The 26307-nt window shown below is 44.1% G+C and overlaps 1 long non-coding RNA gene across 3 annotated transcripts in view; it reads left to right on the forward strand.

Annotated features, from left to right (window-relative positions):
* LOC121093188 overlaps window positions 1–26307 on the forward strand; it is a 186983-nt gene that overhangs the window by 74743 nt on the left and 85933 nt on the right. For all 3 annotated transcript variants that reach the window (XR_005829519.1, XR_005829521.1, XR_005829520.1), the window contains exon 3: window positions 9628–9775. This is a non-coding gene — a long non-coding RNA (uncharacterized LOC121093188). The remainder of the gene's footprint in view (window positions 1–9627; window positions 9776–26307) is intronic.

A 26307-nucleotide genomic window follows, 5' to 3' on the forward strand; every position in this document is an offset into this window, starting at 1 on the left:
GGAAAAATGTCTTCTGCAAAGTGGGACAATGTGGATAAAGGGCTGTTCTGGGACTATGTGTTGTACTGGCATTTCCCGTGTTGCATTTGCTTGCAGACAGCTAGAAGTCAATTCCAGGCTGGCAGTTTTCTTCAGTCCTAAATAAATCACCCGAAAAGCCCACATGTTTGTGGTGGTTGGTTGTTTTTGGTTATTTTCCCCTTCCCCCAAAACCCCCTCTGTGTGTGTAGTAGAATTGGAAAGAATTGTTGAATAACCACCAGTCATTAAAATCCCTTTCTTTCTGTACTTCTATAGCCCCCATCCTAGAGGCTCTTGCTACCCACAACTGAAGTCACAGAGACTGTGGCTTCATGTCAGATGAAATTATCCATGATGCCATGGGCTGCTTTTAGAAACAACCCACTCTTCTTTGGGATGATCAAATTCCGTCCTGACAGTGGTCTAGAGAAGGGGATTTTTAGATGCCATAAACAGTATAAATAACACTAGTCAAAAGAGGAGCAACAATTCTATGAAGAAATTAAAATTTATTCTGAATTTTCAGAATTAGATTCTAGTGAAAATTTCTGCAAATTTTTTAGCAAAAGCAAATGCTACTTTAATGGTTTTTATTTTCAGAAATAAGGTATGTCATACATGGTATAATAATATTAATTCAAGACCAGGACTCTGACAATGATTTTGGCAGAAGGCTCTAGAAATCTTAATGAAAATTTAAACCAGAAAAATATAAAATGGTGGCAGTTTTCCAGAAGAAAATCCCCACCTTTTAACAGAAAATACTTTACCCATGCTGCTGCATACACTTATGTTCAAAATTCAACAATTATTAGGCTTTTATTACACTCCATATTTTAATGACCAATTGACATTTAACTACCTTGTGATTACTAACGTATTTAATTAAGCTCTCTGTGTTCCTTCCTTAGTTGAACAAAGGATTCCCAGATACCATAACAAGACCATTTCATTTCCTTGTAGCAGGACTGAGTCTGTTGCTGGTGTATATTGAAAATCGACTTTATTCAGTGTTCCTATGTGAAATGAAATACAGAATAAATATTTACTAGGTATTAAAAATGTAATCTGGAAACTTTTGCTGCTTCCATCAGCACTCAGGGGGTCTGATTTCTCTCACTGACTTCATGCCACTGATTTCAAAGGAGTTGCTCCTTGCTCCTGTCTACGTGTGAGGAAAATGAAGTTGTTCTTGCTTGCGCTGGGGAAGACTTCTTTTTAGATCTGGCCAGTAACGCTCCTGGCTTGTTCTCGGTCTGAACAAGGTCATTGAGGTAATGAAAGACCCGCTTCGAGCTTATGGGTGCTGTGTCCGGCACCGGGTGTCCCCGGTGCTTTGAGTGCACCTTGCTCTGGAGCTCTTTGGGGTGGCTGGCTGGGGATGGGCGATTGCCCAGTGCCCTGCCAGCTAGGGGACAGCCTTGCTTGTCACTGCACCGGACTTTGCCTGGCTCTGGCACAGCAGTAGTGATACCGGAATTGGTCCCAGGCTTCACACCCGCCTATTTCAGAAGGAGGACCTTTAAATTTCAGAAGGAGGGCATTTAAGCGTGCAGATTCCCATGCACATGGAGGCTCAGACCTGGGCTCCTGAACTGCAGTCTGACCTCCAGGGCATCCCTCCAGCACTGAGATTGACACGTGGCTAATAGAGGATTATGACTTCAAAATGAGACTAAGCAGTGGGAGCAGATGAGTGTTTAAATAACAAAGAGTCTCTTCTTATGCAAATTTCCCAAGCAATAAAGAACAAAGAGAGGATCTCATCCCTCTCCTACCCTCTGAGAGGCTGGGAAGTGTAAACAAATTGCTCCTACACAGAAGGGGAGGGCTTTGCTCTTGCTGCGTGCTCTGCAAGAAAAGCAGAGGAGAGATGGTGAACATGAGCCTTCCCTGGGGTCTGGCTTGGAGGGAGGAGAAGCAAAGTAGGAGACAAGGCTGGGATGAACAGTCTAGTTCCAGCCTTCTCCCTCTCCTCCCTTCTTTGGTCGAAGCAGCACTAGATTTATTTGTTCACTTGCTGCCCTGGATAAAGCTTCCTTGCCTCCAAAATCAGAGGGCTGTGTAACTGTAGCAAGAAGCTTCCAGAATCCATAGCAATAATGAAAGAATAGGAAATATAAAAATTGGATTAAAAGGCATCTTCAGCTGTGGGAGAGCTTTCCCTCTCCATTAAACTGAAATAGCCACAGTGCAAAAGGAGGGTCAAGGTACATGAGTGTCAGAACAGAACACAAAGCTCCGACAGCTTTCATGTCTTTGACAAAGACTTTAGTGAACAGTGTGACTGGTGTGTGCCCATGCCCGGGGCACAGGGTTAATGATGCCTGATGTACCATCCAGATCATCTTGAGTGGGGCGGGTCTGTGGTGGAAAGCTCTCTTCAGACGAATTGGTTTATAAACCTGGAGCCCTCTCATTCTCTGAGGGGCACTGGGCCCCTCGTTTCTTCCAGGACTGGTAGGAAATCGGCCTCTGAGGTAGCTAAAGCTTGGGCTGTTGCTGAAGATTTGAGCCAGGATTCACATGTGTGAAAAGTGAAAAATCTCTGTCGCAGCTGGGGATGTGCTGCTGGCCCCCCTCTCCCTTTCAGCATCCCTCCCTTCACCTCTGGCAGGAGGAGTTTTCTTCTAGGCTCTGCTCTGTCTATAGCCACTGGGTTTGGGGAAGGCTAAAGGGTCAGAATAAAACCACAAGGCAACAGCAACACTTCCTCTGGGCATGACTAGTTTGACACTTATTCCTCAGGAAAGCTTTTATTCTAGCAAAGGACAGTGCTGTAAGTCAGTGCCCTCCCCACACTGCTGCTGTTCATTGGAAAACTTTCTGTACCTCCACCTGATAGAAAATCTCATCTGGCTGGACAACAGCTGATTAGCTTATCAGCTGCAAAACCAGCATCAACAATTCTGGATGTTGATGGAGAAGGTGATAATCTACAAAGGGTTTTTCTCTGCATGGGGAATTTGGACTGAGATTTGATTTTTTGAAAGGAGCAGGAAGAAGTTACTTTCATAGTTGTAGAGCAGTGTCCTGTGAACAGGCTGTTGGAATTCATGTGACCCTTCAAGTGCTTCAAAGTTGCAAATTTTCTGCATGGTGGTAGTGGGGAACTGTCCCTGCTCAAAGGTGCATGGCTGAACCGCAATACAGGGTTTTTTTTGAGCATGCATTCTTATTTACTCTGTTTATAAAACCTCCAGCACAACGGGATTCTCTGCCTAGCCACCATGAAGATGTTACCTTTGTAAATATTCTTGCTGTTCTGCATGCATGCATTTGAAATGTTGCTGGGGTGGAGTGGCAAAATCAATCAGAGTTTCAGCAAAATCCATAGGCGGAGAGCTTCTGTGCTGCCAGTTCCCATGGGCATCCCAATCCCCCAGGCAGCTTTGATAATCTCAGCTTGTAATTATTATCAGTAAACATTTTACTGTTGGGAGCAGGTGAGTGTGGCTAGAAGGAACTGGCATATATCCAAGGAATTCTTATGCCACCTTATTATCATAGCAAGTGTAGTAGGGAGCAGGCAGTGTGTTTTCTTATTGCATTTCACAGCCTTGGTGACTGAGACATAGAAAAGCCCATAGTCAAACCAGAAATCTCTGTCGATTTGGAAATTTGAATAGAAATGTCCCATATTCCAGGCCAGCACCCTAATGTACATCTTTCCTCTGTGTTGTCATGTATCAAGGAACAGAGGAATGATTTACGTAAGTCTTATTCACAGGGAGTGTTGACGTTTCATTATTTTTCACCCCAAATTCCTACAAAATACTTTCTGAAATTTTTCCTTGTGGAAAATCAGGCATTTTTGAGTTTCATTATTTTATTATTTTCTTTACAATCAAGTTTTCTTACCCTTTCTATGTTAACCCATGGTATTTCCAAATGTGAATTTGCTCTGTTGTAATCTTGATTTACAGTAAAACAGTATTTTAATTCAATCTCATAATTTGCCCCAAAGAATAATCTTCAACAGAAGTTTTATTTGTAATTGATTTTGTGATGTTTTCATGTAAAAATAGAAAAGTGGAAGTGTTGCAAATAAGTGAAATGTCAGCGTTCCAAAATAACAAAAAAAATCCCAAAGCAAAAATTCAAAAAATTCCATTTTTTTCATTGTTTCAATAATATTGTGTCGGTTTAATAGAAAGCAGTTTCGTGTGAATAGCTTTCCCAAATCTTATGTTAGACAACATTAACTGCAACCTTTTCATCTAAGACCAGTAAAAAATAAACTCCCACAGAGTAGATACAAAAAAAGTAGCAGTAATATTTTTATAGCAATAACCAGAAATTCACATACAAAGCTGTTGGTATGTAAAAGTTTTGAAACAGAGCAAAGATGAATCTAAACAAGAAGACTGGTACTAGTACTTTTCTTTACCTTGTTCTGCCACCCCCTCACCTTGTAAATCACTTCATGAAACCTCATTTCTTCTGTTTTTGCAGCAATGAACCTGGTAGGAAAACTGAATAAAAATCAATTTAATACAACATGGCTAATTGTGTCCCACCTCGATTCCTCCACTGTTTTCAGCATCACAGTATCCGAGTGCCTTCCAGGAGTGCAGTGAACAGTGTGACTCACATCTGGCGCGTGTTTGTTCTCTCGCTCCCTCCTCGGGGAAAATTATTTTCAGTTGAGTGATTTGTTAGGAATTCTTTTTAAATATGTGCACACAGGATGCTAAATACTTGCTAGAAAAAGGCCAGGCCAAATAAATTTCTCCTGGAATGGAGGAAAACGAAGTTTATAGGGATTATTATGTCTCTTGAGAGTTAATATCATAGTAATTAGTTATTACCTGCACACAGGAGACGTAGCGCTGCTGACCACAGCTGCAGCGATCGCTTCAGCGTGGGTGGGTCTCATTGAACTTGGGGATAAGGACCAAGACCCAGAGAGTGACCTGTGCTGGCAGAGAGATAAGCACTTGTATGTACTTGTGATGGCCCAGCACTACCGGCAGGAGCTGCTGCAGAGGGTTGGGATGCTTCAGGCATGATGGCAACTAAGATCAATCCACAGGGTCCCCTGTTGTCTCTTTGGAGCCCTTGAAGCCTCCTGGCGTCTCCTGTCCTCTGCCTGGCTGCATCGTTACTTCCCAGTGGCATCAGGGCATTACAGGAAAGGCAGGCAATGTTTGTGTTAGAAGCTGTTGAGCATGCTTTGGTCATTGCCCTTGTTTCAGGTCTTCCATGAGCCATTTCCCCACTGGCATGTGCCCTGCTAGCAGATACGGGTGGCCTTTTTAGAGTAATCCAAATGCTGGAGTTAACAAGGTGCAGACATTAGGATCTATTAATCTGGTTTAAACTCCACTTACCTCTATTAGCCTAGTGGTCCCTAGAATGGGGTTGAATGGCCCTGTTTACTAAGGCTGTGTTTAGCTAGTAGAAAACACTGGGCTTGAGAATTTAAGGGGAATTTAGGATGGCTTTGTATGTTCTTCAGATGAGTCATGTTGTTAAAACAAAAACTCCCCAAAACCTGCTCCCCTCGCCCCCAATCCTTTAATTGGAAATACAGATGATTTACAATTATTTACAATTATCCTATATTTCCTAAATATTCCTTTAAGATGTTGAACTGCTGCCTGATTCCACTGTCACTGAATTGGATTCCTACCTATGCAAAGAATTTTGCTCCTTTCAAAAGGAAAGCACATTCCACCCAGAGATTTTGATGGTATATTTTAAAAAAAACAACAGGTGGGGGGGGGGAAAAGAAAATATTTTTTTTATTATTTATTTAAAGAAATACACAATATGTTTAAATGAAAATGGTTGCCCCTTACTCGGCATGAGTGGAGGAGCTCTGAAGCAGTGCCCTGGCTGGGAAGCAAATGTCACTCATAGAGTCTCACAAAGGAGTTAGTTTCCAGGTAGTTTTGTTCTCAGACTGTTCTCAGGTTATCCAGCATGCGATGTAGAAATAGAACTTGTTCCTCCTGAAGCGCTGTGTGTTGAGGGCGTTGCACAGTAATGAACCCTGTGTATTTATGGCCCTGTGCAGGTTGTTTTGGCATTACCATTTGTAGCGCTTTGTCCCCAGCAGCTGTTGGCAGCTGTCTCCCCTTCGGGCAGCTGGAAGGGGTCCTCCTCTCTCCTGCAGGACTCCTGGTTGTGATCAGCCATCATAGCTCTGCCTTGCTGATCCTGCACCTACCCAGAGGCACAGCTTGCCTGGGAAGAGTTTTCCTGTCTCCTTTCCACGTTTTCTAGAGAGGAAGCAAGGGAGTACGAGGGGGCACGCAAATGCAAGATCTGACGATGAGCATTTCGCTGCTCTGTGCCTCAGCATCTATAGCTGTAAAATGGGAGTAATATCTCCTTCACTGAGCTTCAGTGGGGTTCAATATGTGACTGTTCACAGGAGCAGATGCTACTGTAGAAATGGAATTTTTTTTGAGTGTTCAGTTACTTAATGGAATTATTTTGAGCATTCAGTTAATTAGTTGCTTTGAGTATTATCACTGCTTTGAATGGAATTTTGCTCCACACCTGTTTTTTTGTCCCTCATGCCTCTGGCAGCTTGGTTTCCCCATCAGCAAAAAAAAGTAAGCTGCTTGCTTACACTAGTATTTTGAGGGTAGAAATTGAAGGAATCATTTCTCACAAAATAAAAACTTTGATTTGTAATAAGAATTATGGATAGGGTTAAACATTTATATGTAGTAGGGGTTTTTGAGGCTTGGGTAGTGTGTGTGGTCACTCGTGTTTATTTAGGCTACAAAACACATTGGGGTGATAATTTTTACTGACTTCTAAGTAAAGTCTTTTGACCCACTTAGCAGTGCAAGTTCTTCTCTGGGAAGCTTGCATCTGAGCAGCGTGTACTTCTGTAACAGGACAAATAATTGCATTCAGCAAGACTGGGTGTAAAAATATAATCAAAATGAAGAAGGTGCACTCTTTCTTATGTAGTCCTCTTGCCTTTCTTTATTCACCATCTGCCAGCTGCTGCTGTACCAAGCACCCATCTGTCTCTGTACCATTCTGCCTCTGGTCCAGAGAGCTGCTCTTGGTTCTCAGGAGGGCTCTAGGCTCTGAAGCACTACTTGAAACTGCTGTGGTGGTGGAGTTGTTCATGGCATTGCTTAAAATGAAGTCCCTGGTGTCTCTCTGTAGAGGAATTAAAGGTCACAGGGACCTCTTGGAAAGAGACAAGTAGCATGAAGAGATGGCACTGCTGTCCTTGCTGGGTTCTGTGAAACACTGGACATTTAACTTTAAAGCGATCTTGACTTCTGGGGTCTTTGCCCTAAAACACACTCTGTTCTTACCAGACACAAAGTGGACCAGTCACAGGAACATGCAGGATTCTGGCTGAGGCTGTTTCTTTTAAGGCTGAGTGGTTTCCAGGGGCAGGGGAAAGCACTGCTCCCTTTCTTCTGCTCTGGGACTTGCATGTGTTCACATGGACACTTCTATCCCTCATTGAGCTTTCCCAGCAACTGGAAATAGGCTAAAGGGGAAACTAAAATCAGGAGCTTAACCTCAAATGCCCTGCCAATGTGATACTTTTTGATAAAATCTTTTATAGACGTTATGAACAATAATTATGTTTCTTCAGGCTGTTGACTTTCCCATAAAAAACAACGCAGAGCAGTGTCCTTTCCTCGGAAATCTCAGAGAAAGTTTAAACACTCTGGGAGAAGCTTGTTCTCATCTAAGTATGATGGTTTTCTGACTAATTCAAATTTAATCTTATTCAGTTTCGTTGCTGTCAGGGTTCCTACTCAAAATAGAACCTTTCCATAGGTGAAAATCGCTAAATGCTGAGCTAGCAAGAGGCAGGCTTATGCCAGTTTTTTTAAATTATCACTCTATTTAAATTTCCACTTTAAAAATGAGTACAGGTTAATTTCAAGATTATGTTTCTGTATGAATTGGCTTTTAGGGAAGGAGTTTCTTTTCTGCTTATGCTCTTCCCCCTCCTGTATCACCCTGTGCAAGCACCCTTTGGAATTCAGTGCGGCAGGATAACATGCAGCCAGTAACTGCTTCCAGGTTCACGGGAATCTTCAGTGCTGAGGTTGTGGTAGCCTCTCTGCAAGGCATCTAAAAGTAAATTATGTAACGTGATTCATTTTCTTCTCTTCAATATTTTTTTAAAAGATGATTTCACTATTTTCTGGTATCTTCTTCATAGAGATCTCTTCCTTTATTTTGTCCTCTGTGAAGTTTATGGTTTGCTGTACTAGAAAATGTGATGTTTTGCAGAGAGGCTTGTTTTGTTAGACTCTATATGTTTCTCTGCTTCTATTGACACTGAAGATGTCAAAAAAAAAGATATAAAAAATCAGGGTGTTAGGAAAAGAGAGGTTATTTTCCTTGTACAGCAAAGGTGTTATCTTGAGTGAATTCTGGGGTCCCCTGGTCCAGGTCTTCTTGAGCCTGGGGCACGGTGGCTTTCCCAGCCCTGTCATTCTCCTTAGTTTGCTACCGCGTCTCAGCTGTTGCTCAGCTTGTCTCGCTGGTGACATTATATCCAGTTGCTGGTGAGCTGAGTGTGAAGTCAAGGGAAACGAATAAAACTTGAATGAGTTGTATGATCTGGTTAAGTTGTCCCCAGGTAGCAAAGCTCTTATTTTCCTGCCTAGAAAAAGGGAGGAGGATGGAAGACAGAAGAAGCAATGATAGCTGCAAAGCTGAGTGGTTTTCCAAAGGATTCTGTGAGAGATCAGCTGCTTTGAGTAAAGAAAGCAGAAGCTGAGAATAATTTTGCTGTAAAACTGAGTTCTGAGCACTACCATGAAAAACTGTGATGCACTCTGATAAAAATCGTCACGTTTATTTCTTGGCATGCTTGGCTAGTAATGCACTGTTGTCTGTCCAGTCTCTATTGGCTTTGGGTTTTTTACATCATCCTTCCCTTGTTAGTAAATGACCTACAACATCCATAACGTTTTTGAACAACGTTTTGAAACAAATGGGGATAAGCCTAGCTCAGGGAGCATCCGGATCAGCAGTGATGTGCACTGTGCAGTACGAAGATGCTAGAAGCTGTCTTTCTGGTGCATTGGTTACCCAGGGAAGTGATTGAGTCACCAGCCCTGGAATTGTTTAAGAGACACGTAGATGTGATACTTAGGGGCATGGTTAAGTGGTGGACTTGGCTGTGTTAGGTTTATGGTTGGACTCAACGATCTTAAAGGTCTTTTCCAACCTAAATGATTGTATGATTGGTGTCCTGGGCTCGGCTTACAACTCTGAGCTTGATATGTGGGTCCAGACCCCCCTTTATAAAAAAAAAAAATTCTTGTGTGTTCAGTAAGGGCTGAGCCTGCACTGTATTTTCTCTTCAGTGGGAGTATTAATAAATTCTCTCTTCTCCCTGGCTTCCAGTCCTGGTGGGACAAGTCAGATTTGGGTATCTCTGAAATTCTTCTCCCCTCTTCAAATGTGGTTTAAAATTCCCAAAATAATTTAAGAGGGATTGCTAATATATATGTGCTCAGCCACTTCCTTCACTAGGAAGTTAGGCTAAAATTATATTAAGATGCCTCTTTACTTGTTCAGCTGAGACCTTGGCTTGTACCTGTGAATCTGATGTGTGGGTTTTTTTAAAAAAAATGTCCTGATTTTTCTTTCTAGGCCCTCCATGCTTTACTCTTATCGATGCTGTTGATCTGGGTTTGTTGTGTGGTCCTCTGCACTCTACCAAGATGCAAAGTTTGACTTCTCTGTTGCTTCTGATCACAGTCTTCTCCAGTGCATGAGATGCTCCTTCTGGTCCTGTCTGGTAAGTCTCCTTCATTTCAGATTCAAATCTTTCTTAAAATGTTATAGTATTTGTAAGAGTAGGTAGATCCAAGGGAAATCCACTGTAGAAATGGTAAAACAAAATGTTTTCCCCTTGTCCAACGTTTTCTTCATTGAACTGAAGGGGGAAAAAAAAGAGTGTAATACTTGTTACCTTCTTGTGTGTAAAGCTTGAAACAAGCTGAGATGCCTAACTTCAATGCATTAAAAGTGTAGGTTAAAGCTCTAAAGAACTTGATTAAAATCTAGTGAGGTTACTCAAGTTTGTGAGAAAGATCAAAGTGAACGTATGTGAATTGCTTGCAAATCACCTTGTTCTCTGATGTCCTGGCAAAGCAGCAGCAGCAGCACTGCCCTGGCACCCTGTCTGGAGGAGTCCTGGATGGTCAGGGCTGGCTGAAGTGATGGTTCCCTCCCTCCCTTCCTTATGTTTTTTCCTAAAGGCCATCTCAGATGGTCACCCAGCAAAGAACATGTAGGCTTTTGACTGGAGGCAATTTCTTCTTGGTGTTGGATGTAGAAATACTGACTTGCTAAGTAAGGAGAACGTTGCGTGCTTGTCTGAGGTCAGTGTGTGATTTCTGCACATTTCCTGGTACTCGGAGCTGTAGGGACCTACTAATGTGAATTATCTGGGCAGCTGCTATTGGGCTCATACAGCTATCATAGCTTCACATAAATGTCTATCAAATATGCCAAACTGTCATCACTGAAGAACACTCTGAGCCATTTCTCAAAAAGTCCAGAAATATCTCTTGGTTTGGATATCTAGGAAGCTGCTGGTTTTGCCCTGTTAATTTCTGAAGATGAGGGTTTTGTTTAAAGATTTTTAACAGCAGCAACACCTGGAACTCTGTTATGTTCAGTTGAAGTGGGAAAGATATTAAACTTGAGTGAGCAGAGTTTGCTTTTTAAAAAATTAATCAAAAGAGTATGTTTTGATACATTAAAAAATGCATGTCATAAAACTGCTGTCTCTGTGCCTGCCAAAGCCAAGGACTGTTCAGGCGTGGGAAAGAGCAAAGAGGAAAAAAACCCAATAAAAACTATCCAAGCCTAAAGGAAATATTAGGAAAAGAGGGGAAAGACAGCCACCTGGGATGCCCGTGAAACAGCTGATTTTAATCCCCTACTGGTGATACATGTTTCCTTAGAAAGGGAATTTATAAATAAAAGAAAAATTGCATGGAGAATGTGCTTGGTCACTATTTTTAACCCTCGGCTTGGGGCCAAAAGCTCTTCTTACAGGCAAGAAACCATGCTCTCCTTCAGACAGCAGGAATTCTCCTTTCTCATGCACCTCTTCTGCAGAGCTAGTGGTGCTTTAGCGAAGGAGTCCTGGCTTCCAGTTTCATAGAAAGAAGGCAGCAATCGTCACAAACAAACGTGCACAAGGAGGTAGTGCAATGGGAACTACTTAGGTTTGAGGAAAATCTTGTATCTGAGAGAAATTTGTAACTGATCAGAAAGGCTGGGAAGAGTTTGGAAATGGTAGCACCAGCTTCGTGCTGCTGAGATAGAATTTGCAATAGCGTGGGGCTTATGAAAATCTTCAGCATTACAGCATTTGCCCTTATGCAGCTGTACGAGAGTTTGGACAGTGGCCAGGATGCCATCTGCAAGTGTCCAACAAAGTTCCAAACACTTTGTAGAATAGATATTGCTCTCCCTTCACTCCCCAACAACAGTTTCAGCCAAGTGGGAACGGAGGAGTTTTATAAGATTAGCAGGCTACAAGCAGTGAGCTAACCTTGTCTGCCTTCAAAGCCAGGGGTATAATCTCTAAATTAAATTTATGTGATTTATCACATCTAGGAAGAGTGGTGAAACAACCAGAAATACTAGAGGAGAAGGGGAGGCAAGATGATAGCCATTGGACTGAAGGGGTTTTCTCTCATCAGTGGTAAAACGCACAACTCAAACCACTGAAATGAGATTCATGCTGGGTCCCCAAACCAAATTTTTCTGAAACACAGAGGTATTTAATATATTACTATCAAAATGCAATATCTCAGGACAGCGACCCATCTGTTATCATGGAGGAATCAGATGGAAAGTGCATTAGAAGTTGGAATTCGTCCCTACTGGGAGAACTGCACTGAGTCACGGTGATGTATGGGATCTGTGCAAAGGGAAGAGAGAAAATACTGTCCCTATGATTTATGTATTGCATAATCACTGCCACTTTCCACAGCATTTCTGTTCTGTTGGCTGCAGCCAACAGCAAAGAAAGTTTCCCTCTGACTCCTTTGCAGTCTGATTGTAGGGGTTTTAGTGGTGGAGGAGCTCTGTTAGGACAGTGGAAGTGTGTTTGAAAAGCAAGGAGAAACTAATACAAAAGACAAAGGCCAACAAAAGCTGACCTAACAGAAGCAACAGCAGATTTGATGCCTTAATGTATAGAGTTGATACATGGAAGGATGGTTTCATTAAGCATCTCATGTGTTTCTTCTTCGCAGCCAGCTTTCATGGCACCCCATAACAGACATTGTGCAAATGTAAATCCATGGAGAACTAACAGGCAATTTGGGCTGTGCAAGACCAGGCTGCCTTCAGAATGGCATGGGCCTACAGCCAGGATCAGTCCAAGGGTCTAGAGAGCTAATGCCACATTTATGTCTGTATAGCTAAAGTAAGAACTAGACCCGGGACGGTTGAGTAAATCTAGTTTCCAGTAATGACAGATTAATAGGATAAGGGAAAGCCTGAAAACACTTTACCCTTTGCTCCCAACATGGTGCTGTCTAATGGCAGAGAGAGTATCTTCTCACTGACGTTGGACCCTGAAGCATGATGATGAGGTGCTTTTTCCTTCTGCAGCTGCAGAGTCTTTGGTGCTCACAATAAAACTCACCATCTTTCCTACCCCTGCACCATTGCTTTCCACTGCTACTTAGCTACAGAGGTAGTTTGCCTTCATCCAGCTATAAGCCTCTCGCTTTACTTTGATTCTTAAGTAACACCTACAGCTAAGACGGGAATAAAGCCACATCCTGAAAACTTACCCCACACCCTTTGCAAAGGGACTGATTAAAACTTACTTGTTATCCTTAGGAAATCTGGCTACCTCCTAAGGAAGAGCTATGAAATAGCTTCCCCGGTTCACAGCTGTGATCTTCTTAGGAATCCTATCATATTTCATTTTTATTATCTGTTATTAGAACTACTCAGGTGACATATTGAAGAACTCTTGTCAAAAATGTAGCATTGCTCTTTTATCAGGAATAAATAAAATCTATCTCATAACCTAACGATTCTTTCTGAAATTACTACAGAACCAGGCAAAGAGGAACTGAAGATAATGTATTTTTTTCGTTTATTGCATTTAGTGTCCATCATCTTTCCTTGTATTTTTCCATCTTTTTTCAATACCCCCCCTCCCTCCTCGGGTATTTAAAGGCTAGTAAAGACCGTCTTGGTTTGGTTTGGTTTTGCTGAGTTTTGCTGGTTGGCTGAAGCTGGCAGACGGCCAGCCTCACATCCACATAGTCTCTCTTAATACCTGTTGGTGGGTTGCTGCTCCAGGGAGACACCTCATTAAATTCATGTTGGCAAATGTTTGTCACCTTCCCAGGAGCTCTGCGGTGATTAAGGTTGGGATTTTCCTTGCCTAACTTCATCTCTCTGAGCATGTTTGAGACAGATCCAGGATCCATGCTAACAGGCACTTTCACAGGTATCCAGGATTACTTGCCTTCTAAGGTGCCTTTCTCCCTTTCTGCCGTTGAAGGAGCCTGGGTGACAAGCCTAGGTTACATACCTCATTTTTTTTACGCTTAAAATAAGATGAATTCTATCCTCCAATTCCTTCAAAGCTATTTACTTGATTTTTCTTGCCTGGTTGCCTCTGGCAAGAGGCTGTTTCAGATCAGTTCTTCCCTGCATGAAAAGCTTCTTGCTCAATTCCTCCCAGGCTTGACCTTTCTTGAGCTTTTTCATTTATGCCACCTGCTTCCCACATTTGACATAACTCTAAAGAGAATTCATGAGATGGTACAAAACTATTTAGGGCTATGTTTTACCTCCCTCACCTCTGCATCTCCTCTCTCCCAACAGATACAGGTCATGTTAGCCCAGCGCTTCCGCGTGAGGTACCAAGCTGCTGAATCAGTCCTGTATTGCCTAAACTCCTTCCTCACGGCAGCATCCTTGGGGCCGTGCTATTGCTTGTTCAGTGTGAGAGAGAGGAAGGACATGAGGAAATTCTTTTTCCTTGGCTGAGTCCCTCGTGCTGGAGGAACCTTAGTGCAGCTGAATGTCTCCAGAGATGCAAGAAGGTTGCTGAAGGCACTACAGTAACTCCATGAAGGAGATTTATGCCGAGTTTTATATGTTGGGAAGTTTTGGGAAAGTGGAATGGATTAATTGCACTTTTTTTTTTTTTTTTTTTTTTTTTTTCTTCCCCCCAAACAAACTTTTGAGAACTTTAGGCACACTGGAAAGGAGCTTGGAGGGTTGGAGAGCAGCTTCCAAGCTACATGCGCATTTTCCTTTTCTTTTTCTATCCAGTTACCCTGAAATTCTCTTCCCTGTTTTCAGATTGTTTCTTTAGCTTGGAAATGAGCATATTGTGGAAGGAAAGGCTGTAAAATCAGAGCATGGTTCAACGTTCCCTGAAAGGCACCGTGGTAACATGCACTATAGTTTGTCCACTTAGGGGCTGGCTTTGCATAATTGTTTATCCAGCACTGTGTATTTGCATAACACGAGGCACGTTGGTCACAATCTCAGTTTACTGCTTGCTGAAAAGTAATTCTGTGCCTTTATGTGCTCTCAGGAGCTTTTACCTTAGGTACACACTGAGCCTGTGCACAGCAGTGTAAGGAAAGCTGATACAAAAGAGGTAAAGAGGGTGAGTTTTTTTGGAGAAAAGGGACTGATGAAGAAATTGGGGAGAGGAGAAGCTGATAAAAATCCTTGGCTTGCTCAGATGCATGGAGAGAAATCAGTCTTTGCTTTGATATGAGGGATAGGGTAGGCCCATTCTGTCCCACTCCAGCTTGTCCTTCCACTGTCCTAGCCTGTCCCTGAGCCCCCCGGGCTGAGGGCTGCACTGCAGCCACCTTGTTAGCTCTGTCCCTGCTGCTTCAGGAATCACCAGATGTATCTGCCAGAGCTAAGTGATCCTGTACTGAGAGGGGAAAAATATCCATTGTAAGCCTCACCCAGAACATCAGTGATCTGGAAGAGCAAGTTTCAGGAAGCAGGTGAATGAATGATTTACCACAAGGTAGTTTTGACCCTTGCCAGGGTCGTCTTAAACACCGTCTTTCTTTACGGCTGACTGTGCATAGCACTGAGACTGGTCACAAGGCAGTGATATACGTTTTGCCCATCTTACTCTCCATTACCTGGGATGTAGTGAGAGAGTTTCAGCCTTTGAAAACATATTAGGGAAAGCTTGAGAGGAAAGGAACTGTGCAGTCAGGGACGGTGCGCTCTGCTGGTGCAGTGTGGGCTAGGTGGCTTGTGCCAATTAGTGGAAATGGTTTATTTGGATTCTGCTTTATTTACTCATTGGGCTGATGCAGCTGTGGAGAGTCTGCTGGTTCCTCACCAGCAATGGATTTATATGTAGGCACATTCTGGTTAGTTCCCACAGAAAGAAGTAAAATAAAATAGTTTTTAATTTGGAGAGTTGTTAGCTGCTGCTCCCCAGGACAGGAGAGATTCCCTACTCCTTGGAGACTTTACATTAAAAGCTGATGTCTCACACCCCAGGTTCAGCCCACCAAACTTTGGTCCTGAAGCATCTACATTAACCTCCACACAACCTCCCCTTTCAGTCTGCAGCGTGTGAAAGGCACCTGCACTGGGCTGACCTCAGAGGAGCAAATCGTCCTTTGGAGACATCTCTCTGCCCCAGCAAGGGCCCAGGATGACTAGTTACTATTTCCATTTTCAGCATCCCAGTTAAATGCCTCCAGTCCTGTGGGGTGAATCTCTGTCTGTCTCCCAGTTAAACTACTGGTGTTTAATGAAGCCCCTCACTACAAGACAGACATTGAGGTGCTGGAGTGCATCCACAGAGGAGCAAAAGAGCTGGGGAAGAGTCTGGAACATGAATCTTATGAGGAGTGGCTGAGGGAACTAGAGTTGCTCAGCCTGCAGAAAAGGACGATTGGGGGGACCTCATTGCTGTCTACAGCTGCTTGACAGGGGGGTGTAGGCAGGTGGGGGTCATTCTCCTAAGTTACAAGCAATAGGACCAGAGGAAACGGTGTCAGGTTATGCCAGGGGAGGTTTAGGTTGGATGTTAGGAAAAATTTCTTCACTGAAAGGGTTGTCAAGCACTGAAACAGGCTGCCCAGGGAGGTGGTGGAGTCACCATCCCTGGAGGGATTTAAAAGATGTGTAGATGCAGCGCTTGGGGATGTGGTTTATGGTGGACTTGGTAGTGTTACGTTAATGGTTGGACTCCATGACTGTAAAGGTCTTTTCTAACCTAAACAATTCTATGACTCTGTGTGGGTTTTCCAGAGGCAGGAAGGGGGATCCTTATACTTTCCACCTCAGAAGGGAGGTGTCCCTTGTCCTATGTTAACAGAGTGATGGCACCCTTTGTGCTGTAAGGACTTTAATTTCATGGTGAGAAAGTAGGAAAATGCTAGATTTTTGTCTGCGTGAAATCTTCGAATCTGCTGAATACTTACGAGGCAACAAAACTTGCAAAAAGCCTGGAAAGGGGCTGATTTACAACTGCTTTGTGGGCGTAATTTTCTTTGCTTACTTGTCCTAAGCTTTATTTGCTTTGGGAGAATATTACTGTGCGTGTTTCAGTGTGACATTTACAGTTTTGCTCATGCAAATTGGCCCAGCAGCAGCTCAGGGACAGCAGACCATGAACTTATCAGGGTTGGCAGGGAGAGTGTGCGGCGAAGTCAATACGGGGGTGTGATTTCTCCTCCCTGCAAGAAGGGAGCTGGATCGGTTGCTGTGCAAGGATGCTCTGGAGAGCTGATGCAGAATTATTTTCTTTTTGCTTCAGTTGCCCTTTTTCTCAGGAAAATCAAACTAGTATTTTGGGGCCATGCTGCCCAGTTTCAAGCCTTGAGGCATTTTTTTCACCAAATGTGATGCTATTTACTTTCTTATTTATCTGTCTGTTTGGGTATTTTTAAGAAAATTTGTGAGAATATGTATTGTTCCTCCTTCCTTCTTCCCCAGACACTTTCACAAATTCGAAAATCGTCTCATATAATTTTGTTTAAAAGAAGAAAAGAAAACTCATTTTGGAGAAAAATTTGAACGTTTATCTAGAACAAAATACTTTGGAAGCAGTGAAAATGAGGTTTCATAATTGGAATTGATTTTTAAGGTTCACCATGCAGTTTGCTCTCAAGTCCCCATGGCAGTGCAGGGAAAGAAGATGCAAAACAAGAATAGGATGGTACAGTGACATCAGGCACTGTAGAGCTGATGGGTGGCTGTGGTGGCGTTATAAGCAACAAACCCATGGTGTGGCTGCATGCTGCAGTGTAAGGTGAGATACTGCAATTGTCTGAAGAGATGAAGATGCTAGTTTTGCTAACGTCTTGGAGTAAGGTAAACTATGCAGCAAGAGAGGCACAGCTTTTATATTTGGTTAGATATGGCACTGATTTATATCAGGAAGGAGTTTCATGCAGCGGGGCACTATAGGGAGGCAGTTGCTTGTGATTTAGTCGTTGTGGCAAACTTGCTTTGAATTTTATTTTTAAAAACCCTGTGTAGTCTCTTTTTCCTGCCTCCCTCTCCTGCGCTGAGCAGCACTAAACACTGTTTGCCACTGAGGACATTTACACTAATTTTTGAAGAAGCGCTGATGAAGCAGGACGCACTTTTATTGCTGTCACAATATCTCTCAAGCTTGCTTCCTTGATTGCGTTTGTAAAACACCGACCTTAATAAAGTTCAAACCCCAAGGAACGGATGGTGCAGACGGTAGCCCCTGAATGACAGCCCATCTGCTTGTGTGTCTTGCAGGCCAAAATGACTTCATTACAAGGCAGTATTAAGCTGAGTGCAGAGGCTGGCAGGAAATCTCAGCTTTGCTGTATCTACTGCTATGCTCTTGCCCCATTTGATCCCATGGTGCGTGCCAAGGTAATTGGCACACAAGTTCTGTCCCTCCTGCTGGGAGATGCTTTCATTACACAGCGTGTTTCCTGCAAGCGGGAAAACATGCGTTTTGCATGTCAGCATATTTGCACGCTGGTGTAGGACACAGATGGACGACTGCCTCCTAATGAAGGGTGCACAGGGTTAGCTAAAAATTTAGACTGCAAGAGAAGAAGGGGAGGCAGGGCATGGTGAACGGGCTACTGTAATGCAAGGACACTTCTATTCCTGATGCCCATCTTTACCTGCCTAGGAAGCTTTAAAAAAAGACTTTTCAGCTAAATGCTCTCAGTGCTATGACAAACAAAAGCTGGAAGTTTGGGGACCCTGCTCTGGACCCTTTAATCATACACTATGAGTCTGGAAGACTCCTGATGCATGTAGGTCAACATCCACATTGCTCAGAAATGAATGGGCACACATGCTGGCATCCAGCAGTCCAGGCTGCCGGTGGTTGGGAACAGCCAGCTGACCCCCACCCAGAACAGTCCAAATCAGAAGGACTATCAGGTCTGTCTCTTCTGAAGAGGAGGCAATTCCTTAGGCTGAAAATCATAGCATTTAACCTGCTGTCACAGGTAAGAAAGGTTTCTCTTCCCTTAGCTGGAAAAGGCTTGAGCCAAGTCCTCAGTGTGCTTTGATCTCCTGTTTAAGTCTGCAAATATGCCTCAGCTCCAGCCTGAGGCTTCTGCAAGTCAGCCAGTCTGCAGTGCTGTTACTCTTTTCTGGGTTTGACCTGCAGGTATCGTGCTTCTGACTTCTTTGCCTCTCCTGAAATTATACAGTGTGTTTATCCCCAAATTCATCACTGCCACCCTTTTCCACCCTGGATGCCTCTTGCCCTCACAGTCCTGCCATTGCACATATCTCCCAGTCAGAACCCTTCCCTGGAAGCAGAGATGCCTCTGATGAAGCTGCTGGAGAGGTTCATCTCAGTTCTGAGCTGCAGCCGTCTCTCTGTGCACATTTACAACGGCAGCACACTCTCCACAGCCAGAGGCCCTACTATTTCAGTCCTGGCTTTGGTCTGGGAAGACTGCGGTGGCAGATTATGTTGTGATTCTGTAATAATGATAAAAGGTTGGGTGGGCACGGAGCTGTGTATGCTTATAGCTGACTTAACAGGAGCTAATTAATTTTCCCAGCATTGTGATTCACTGGGGCAGCATTTTCTCCGTCTGTGGCTGAAACCCTCTCCAAAGCTTTGTCCTGTCAAAGTCACTGACATGGGATGGTATCAGACACACGTGTTCTCACCCCGTGCTTGCACCATTTAATTGCTGCTTCCTGTTCCTCCACATACTTTTGGGGTCCAAATGAATATGGAAGTTACCTCCGAATGAAAAAGGATTGAATCTACTAAGTCTTGTTGGGTTTTTTGCATGTAGTATTTCCTGGGTTATGTACTGCCTCTCCCTCTTGAGGCATCTTGGTCAGGATGTTGTGCCTACAAATCATGTCTTGGTGAGAATCAGACTGGGTACTGGGTCCTGTCGGGGAATCAGTAGCTGGGGATAGTGACTGAAGTTTTTTGGCAATTTGCTTTCAAATATCTTGGCAACAGGAGTAATTTTGATCTGATGAAATAGATGTAGAGCAAAGAGGAGGCCATCTCCCAGGCCAGAAAGGGCAGCTTATATAATTTCCTCAACACTGGCTTTAAGACAATCCAACTGTCCTAAAGCAGAAAATCCTGTGGGTTTCTTCTCCCTTCTTTCTTTGATCTTGGCACTTACTTGAGAAACACAGGCTGCTAGAGGTGTTGAGACATATCTGGGCTCTCAGTCTGAGTGGGGTTCTTCTGGGGCTGGATAAGTGAGGATAAAAAACCTGGTGGCACAGACCATCTTCCTTTGCCATTGAAAAAACTGCAGGACAGGTATTTGTTTGCAGAGTCATTGCACTATTTCCATGTGAGAAGTATGTTAAGGTGCCTCTAGATGTTATAAACCTGATTCTTCCCTGGTCAAACTTCTACACCTTGCAGCAACAGCTATCAATGTAACAGCGTATGCATGAACAATCCCCAGACTTTGTCTGGAGGAGAGGGAACAGTAGATGGCCTGTCTGAATTTTCTCCATCCTCCCCGGAGCCCAACTGGTACCCTGTTTCCAGTCTTGTTTGGCTAAGGAAGCTGAGGATCAATGTTTTTGACTTGTCAGTATTCTTGTCCAGCTTCTTTTTTTATCCTGCTCTCACTGTTATTGCTATCTCCATTGCAGTTGTTTTGTTTTTACTTCTCTTTATTTCCACCTCTGCTCCTTTGTGGCACAACCTTTCCACATCTTTAAGCTCATGGCCCTTGTTCTGTATGTTTGATATGGTTTTAAGTAGCTTTGTTGTTTCTTTTCCCTCCTCAGTCCCTCCAGAATTGGTATCACTGTCAGGTCATAATTTTTTAGCTGCTATGGATTTTAGCTCCACTTCATCCTGCTGTTGTAACTAAGGTCTCTCAGTCCTGGACTCACTTGCTGCATCCTGGTCACAGCTTCTGCATGTCTTTGTAATGATCCTTTGTTAGACTGCTGTCAGCAGCTCAATGAGTTTTCAAATATTATCCCTCTCTGTCTGCTGTTCCTGAAGCTTTATTGGTGAATTCAGCCTCATACCCTGGATTTCTGAGCGAGGAGAACAGGGCCTTTCTCACTCCTGTCACTGATCCCAGCGAAGTGGCTTGATGAGAGGTGGAGATGAGAATTAAGCGTTGATTTCTCCAGTGTCAATGCCATGATCATGAAAGTCTCTGCTGCTGCGTGGGATGTTGCTCTGGAAGGAGACAAGAGCTGCAGAAAGTGCTCATTTACTGTGGTTTGCTTTGTGCCCTTTGCCTCTCATCCTGACTCTAGGCATCACTGAGAAGAGTTTGGTCTTGTTGTCTTTACTTCCTCCATCAGGTATTGGCACACATCGTTAAGGTCTCCTTGAGTGTTCTCCAGGCTAAGCAACCCCAGCTTTCTCAGCCTTGCCTTGTACATCAGGCACTCCAACCCCTTAGTCATCTCCACAGCCCTTTGCTGGACACCCTCCAAGATGTCCATATCTCTCTTGCTCTGGGGAGCCCAGCACTGGACACAGCACTCCAGAAGTATCTCACCAGTGCTGAGTGGAAGGGAATGACCACATTTCCCTCGACCTGCTGGCAACCCTCTGCCTAGCACACACTATGATGCTGCTGGCCCACTTTGCCATAGGGCCACACTTGCAGACCCATGTTCAACTTGTCCACCAAGACAGTGAGGAGCGCTGCATGCTTCGGTGTCTTTCCATTTAATTTCTGTCATTAGTGTTTCTTCTGGCTGCTGGAGCCATTTCTGTTTGTATTAGAGTGTTCTAGTTTGTACGGAGTATTATCAGATTGCAATTTGATGCGAAATGGGCAAAAGCTGATTGAAGGGCCAAGGCAATTCTCTCCCTCATCATCTTCCAGAGTAAGCACTGCTGTTGTAAGCTCCAAAACCACCTGTGAATGAAAGAATGTTCTTAAATTCTTGGATGACTTCCAGCATCTATCTGTGGGGAGGATAATCTTTCTGTGAAGAAAGGATGGAAGCCTGTGTGTATACAAAGGTGACATTAAACTGAGTTACCCTTCCACTCACATTTGTTAATAATCCATCGCGTGCGTTCCCGAGGCTTAAAGGCCCAGTGCGAATTTCTTCTCAGGAAGAGGAGCTTTGTACAATATGGTTTTCTGGGCCCTAGAGACGAGCAAATATTCCTCAAATATTTTGAACCATTGATGGATATTTGTTCGTAGCTTTAAATATTCCTGTCGTACCAGCCTCGTTTCTATCCAGGTGACAGTTTCTTGTGGCAGGAGGGTGAGACGGTGGCTCATCCACATCAGGATGAAGATTTCTCAGCACAGCTGGGAGTCCCCAGGACTTGCCTGGGAAGTGACTTGGATGCTCTGCACAGCGATAGGATAACAGAAGAGTCTGCCTCTAAAGTAGCAAAAAGGGCTTCCCAAGCTCCTTCAGAGACCTGTCGGTTCATTCAGATTTCCATGCTGAACCTGAGAAAAAATTTCCAAGAATTGCAGCCTCTTCAGTGATCCCTCTTCTTCTGTCATCTCTGATAACTGGCTGTGCAGCAGGTGTGGAAAAAACTGCTCAACCTTTTTTCTCTGCCTGTGGCAATCCTGAGGTGCTCTCGCATCCCCCTCTCCCAGAGCCACCAGAAAAAGCTGGTGTTATTCTCAAACAAAAAAATCCCACCTAGAAACATAAAAGTGTTTTTTTGCTGTGGAGGGTCATCAGTAGGTGGATTACAGCCTGAAAATCCCCCGGCAGTTCTTGGAAAATAGGATTTAGATCTTTGTATAAAGGCAACTTTTATTAAGCAAACTGCTATCTGGCTGGCTCCCCGGAGTGCTGAGCTAGGTGAATTTAGGAAGTTTTTAGCCGAGAAATTGGAGGGACATGGTTATCTGTCACAGACCTAAAAACGTTGCTGGTGCCCCCAGGGATGATGCTTCGATACAGATGTAGGAAAAAAATCCATATGTAGTCAAAGCAGTGAGGAGAGGAGAGTGACTACCAGGTGATAACATTTCCATTTAAAATCAAAAGGAAAGTCCCAAATTTATCCCGAGTTTCTTGGTTGCTCAGCTAAGAACCTGAGGCCTTTAAAGACTAGAGCTTTCTGTATTTACCTGTATGGCTGCTTTGTTTGTGGCGATTGCTTTCCAAAATGTTGACAGTAAAGTATTGCTGGTAGGTTTAAGAGCAAAAAGGGCAACAGCCTTGTTTCTGAGGGCAAAAGTGAAGAATGTATGGCTGATACTTTGAGAAAAATCTATATGTGTGCGTGCATGTGCATTGTATATTATAGAACAAATGTCTGTGGCTGAGATGCACGCTGCTGAGGAAGACCTTGTGAATGTGGCCTTTGGGTTTAATGTGGACTGATTGTATTCTTCAGGGTAATGTAAAAAGCCTGAAGGTTGTCATGTTCTGCCAGCTGCCAATAGCTTCAGTGGCCTAGCTGGAGACCTGACAGCTCTGGAGGATGGCACACTTGACCCCTTTTGTGTGGTCGTGTTTGCCTGTGCTTGCTACACAGCTTATGGCATTAAGAGCTGCTGCATCGGCAGCAATCTAATCAGAGATGCTTTTATGGTTGTGTTTCTCTAACAGGGCTCAGAGCTGCTTGTAAAGTTGAGTAGTAGTGATCTTGCCCTGGAAAGCTTGAGCATCATGGATAAATTCAGCAGGGAGCTGAGACTTCTCCAGAATTGGAGCCCAATTCTAGACAAAGATCATCTGAGATCAGGAAGATAAATTCTAGCTGCAGGAATAAAATGCACCCTTGTTCCCGACTAAACCTGATTCATATATATTTTTATATATTTTTTTTTTTCCCTCTCATGGTATCTGGGCCTCTCTGTCCTTGTCCAGAGGGAAGGGTGCTGTGGAGAGATGGGCAACCACTGATGTGCCTGCTTCACTGCAGGGCAGATGGGGCTGGTGGGGACTAATGGACAGCACTGAGGCCACAGCAGCATTGCAGTCACCTCCCTTCTGTGTAATGGGAGCAGACAAGGACCAAATGGGTCATAAACATGCCCCTAAGCTGCAGGGGGGTGTGTACCCTTTGATGTACCCCGAGGCGCCTTGTTCTTACATCATCTGGATGGGGGACCTGTTAGACAACTGACATGGAGTCAGAGAACAGCTTAGACAGACAAACTTGTATCTGGCTGCTGAGAAATGCCTGTGGGTCTCACAGCTCAGAGACAGCCAGCGACACCCTGTCTCCTCTCATCCCTGTGGAGAGGCGATGCTCAGCAGAGCCGCACAGGTCCCAGCCTGTGCTGATTTCTCTGCCTGCGGTGCTGGACCCTGCCGCACAGCCCCCCTGGCTCCCCCGGGCTGTTACTGCTTGCAGACAACAATTGCACATTAACATCTCCCCACAGAGGTGCGGCAAGGCTGCATGTTGCCTTTGGTGAACAGAAATATGGGTAGCAGGTGATTTTTGAGTTAATAAGATCTTTCAGAAACAAAGCTCTTTCAGCAGAGGTAATATACCCCCCCTCCTTCCTTTCCCTTCCCCTTCCCCCAATGTTCCCTTATTCCTATTCCAGGTGCTTCTCCTTCTGGAAAGACATTTATCATTTCTCCATCTTTGACGGTAGATATTTTTCCCCCCCCCCCTCTTGCTCTCTCATTTTATCTTGCCCAAGGGGTCTGTGCTACCTTTTATTAGCTGACACTTCACTTCTGCAGATGGAAATGACACTAATGGAATGTGGCTGAGGCTTTATTACAGAAATGCTGTTCGCCCTGCACAAGCAAACCTCCAAATAATCTTGTGGGAAAGGAATAAACCTTGAAGGCAGGCTCTGCAGATGAAAAAAACAACAGGAGGAAGGACTGATGGGTTAAGGAAGGAGGAAGGAGAAAGAAGCAGGGAAGAGAAAGAAACAGGCTAGGGCTTATTAATATGCCCAAACAGAAAGCAAAGGTAGTTTAACTTAGAACCAGCTGCATTTTATGTCCAAGTTACTGACAGAAGTTTCTAAGTGAGAAGATGGGACAGTGGCGGGCCTCTGCCTGGTTGGCACTCCTGCCATTGCCCCAGCTTCTCGCCTAAGAGCTGTGCCAGTAAAATAACTGTTAAGGATGGTGGATGATGCTGTGGAAGCTTTGGCGTTGCTTCTGTGAGTGAGCATAGGGCTTTCAAGCCAAAGGGATGTCCCACCAAGCGTGCTTGTGCTAATGCACGCTGACAGGCATGGGTCTTTTTGTTTTTCCTGAGCATAAAAACCCACCTGTGACATACTGAGAGGTAAACATCACTGTCCTCCTGCACTCTGGCCCCTTCTCTTCCCAACTTTAGTGAGGTGGGAGCACCTCTCTGCATTGTGAGATGTTGGCACTGGCAAGGGACTCCTCAGGAGGCACCCTTGAATCTCACCCCTCCGCTGCTGTCAGCTCTAAACCCCAGGACATAATGATAAACAAATGATTGTGGAGATAAAGTGCTAAAAGAGAGTCAGACAATAATCATCTGGGAAGGGAGGAGGGCAGCTGGTTGGGAAGACTCGGAGGATGTGAGGGAAGTGACATTCGCTTAACAGCAGCCTCTGTTGCTGTTTTTCTGTATTATTGATGCTTGCTTTTCCCTCCCTCTTTTATTTTCATGGTGTGTCTGTTACATCTATGGCTCATTAGGCAAAAAGATGCTAATACTGTCTGTAAAGCTGCAGGATAGATACCCTCCCCCTCCTCTATTATTCTCTGTGGTTTTTTGGTGTTGGTTCGTTGTTTTTTGGTTTTGTGGGTTTTTTTGTGTGTGTGGTTTTTTTTTTTTTTAATTCAATATCTATTTTAGCTTTGTTTTGTTTCGTGTCATCTTCCTCTGGGTCCTTTCATTCATAGCATAGCTCAAGGGAGGATAATCTCAAGAGCTGGAAACTTTCTTTGCTCTCTTTCCCCTGCTGTAGGAATTCCTCCCACCTCTTAAACCTATTAACCTTATTTTAAAAAACAATTGGTTATGTGTTTAGAGATATTACACTGGAGAATGATTCTAGCAGGAGTAGCCTGTGCATTGGCCAGTTTGAAAGGGCAGAAACCCCAGATGAGGGACAAGAGTTAGCTAATCCAGTAAAATAAAGACTCAATTACGCTATGGAAACAGAAACATTTGTATCAGTCCATAGCAGAAAAGACAACACAGACAGCATATTTGCAGCTGGTGCTCCCTGTTCACTTGTGGGCTCCCAGCCTGGTTCGCTTTTGGACTGATGTGAAAGAAGTTTTGTGGGAAGAAGAGTTTTTGGGCTGGCTCACCAAGGCAGTTGCCAGATCAGATGGACATTTCAGAGATCCTCAAACACTGCTGTGCTTCACCTTCCCTGAAGATACCTTCTGGTACAGATACAGAACTGACGGCCAGTTCTGTATGGGAGCACAAGTCAAATGTCTCCCTAGTTTTGAAAAAATGGGTGGGGAGGTACCACAGCAGCCTTCAAACACACGCACAGGAGCTGCAGAGAGGAAGGTGATCACTCTTCATCATTTCCGCTGGGCCTGGGGCAATCGGACATGGGCTGCAATGGCAGCAAGGACTGTAGTAGTCAGTAGGAAAACCGGTATTGTGAGACCAGTGCGGGAACAGAGCATCCAACACGGCTGTGTTGCCATCCCTGCAAGTCTTTAAGGGCTGTTTAAAGAAGCTTCTGTCACAGTATTGAGTCTTGCGACAGTGCTGTGGGTGTTACTTTGCCTTCAGCAATCTTTCTGGCTCTAGTCCAGAGGATGCTGTGCAGGTTTTTATCAGGGAATCCCCCTTATAAGTAACTTCTTTTGGAAGTAAGCCACTGCCAAATACCCTCATCTTTGCAATGACTCTGGTTCTTCCCTGTGCAGCTACCACCCAACGGAGGAACTGCCTGTAGGTAC

Source organism: Falco naumanni, chromosome 8 (assembly GCF_017639655.2).
Source record: "Falco naumanni isolate bFalNau1 chromosome 8, bFalNau1.pat, whole genome shotgun sequence".
NCBI classification, from domain to species: Eukaryota; Metazoa; Chordata; class Aves; order Falconiformes; family Falconidae; genus Falco; species Falco naumanni.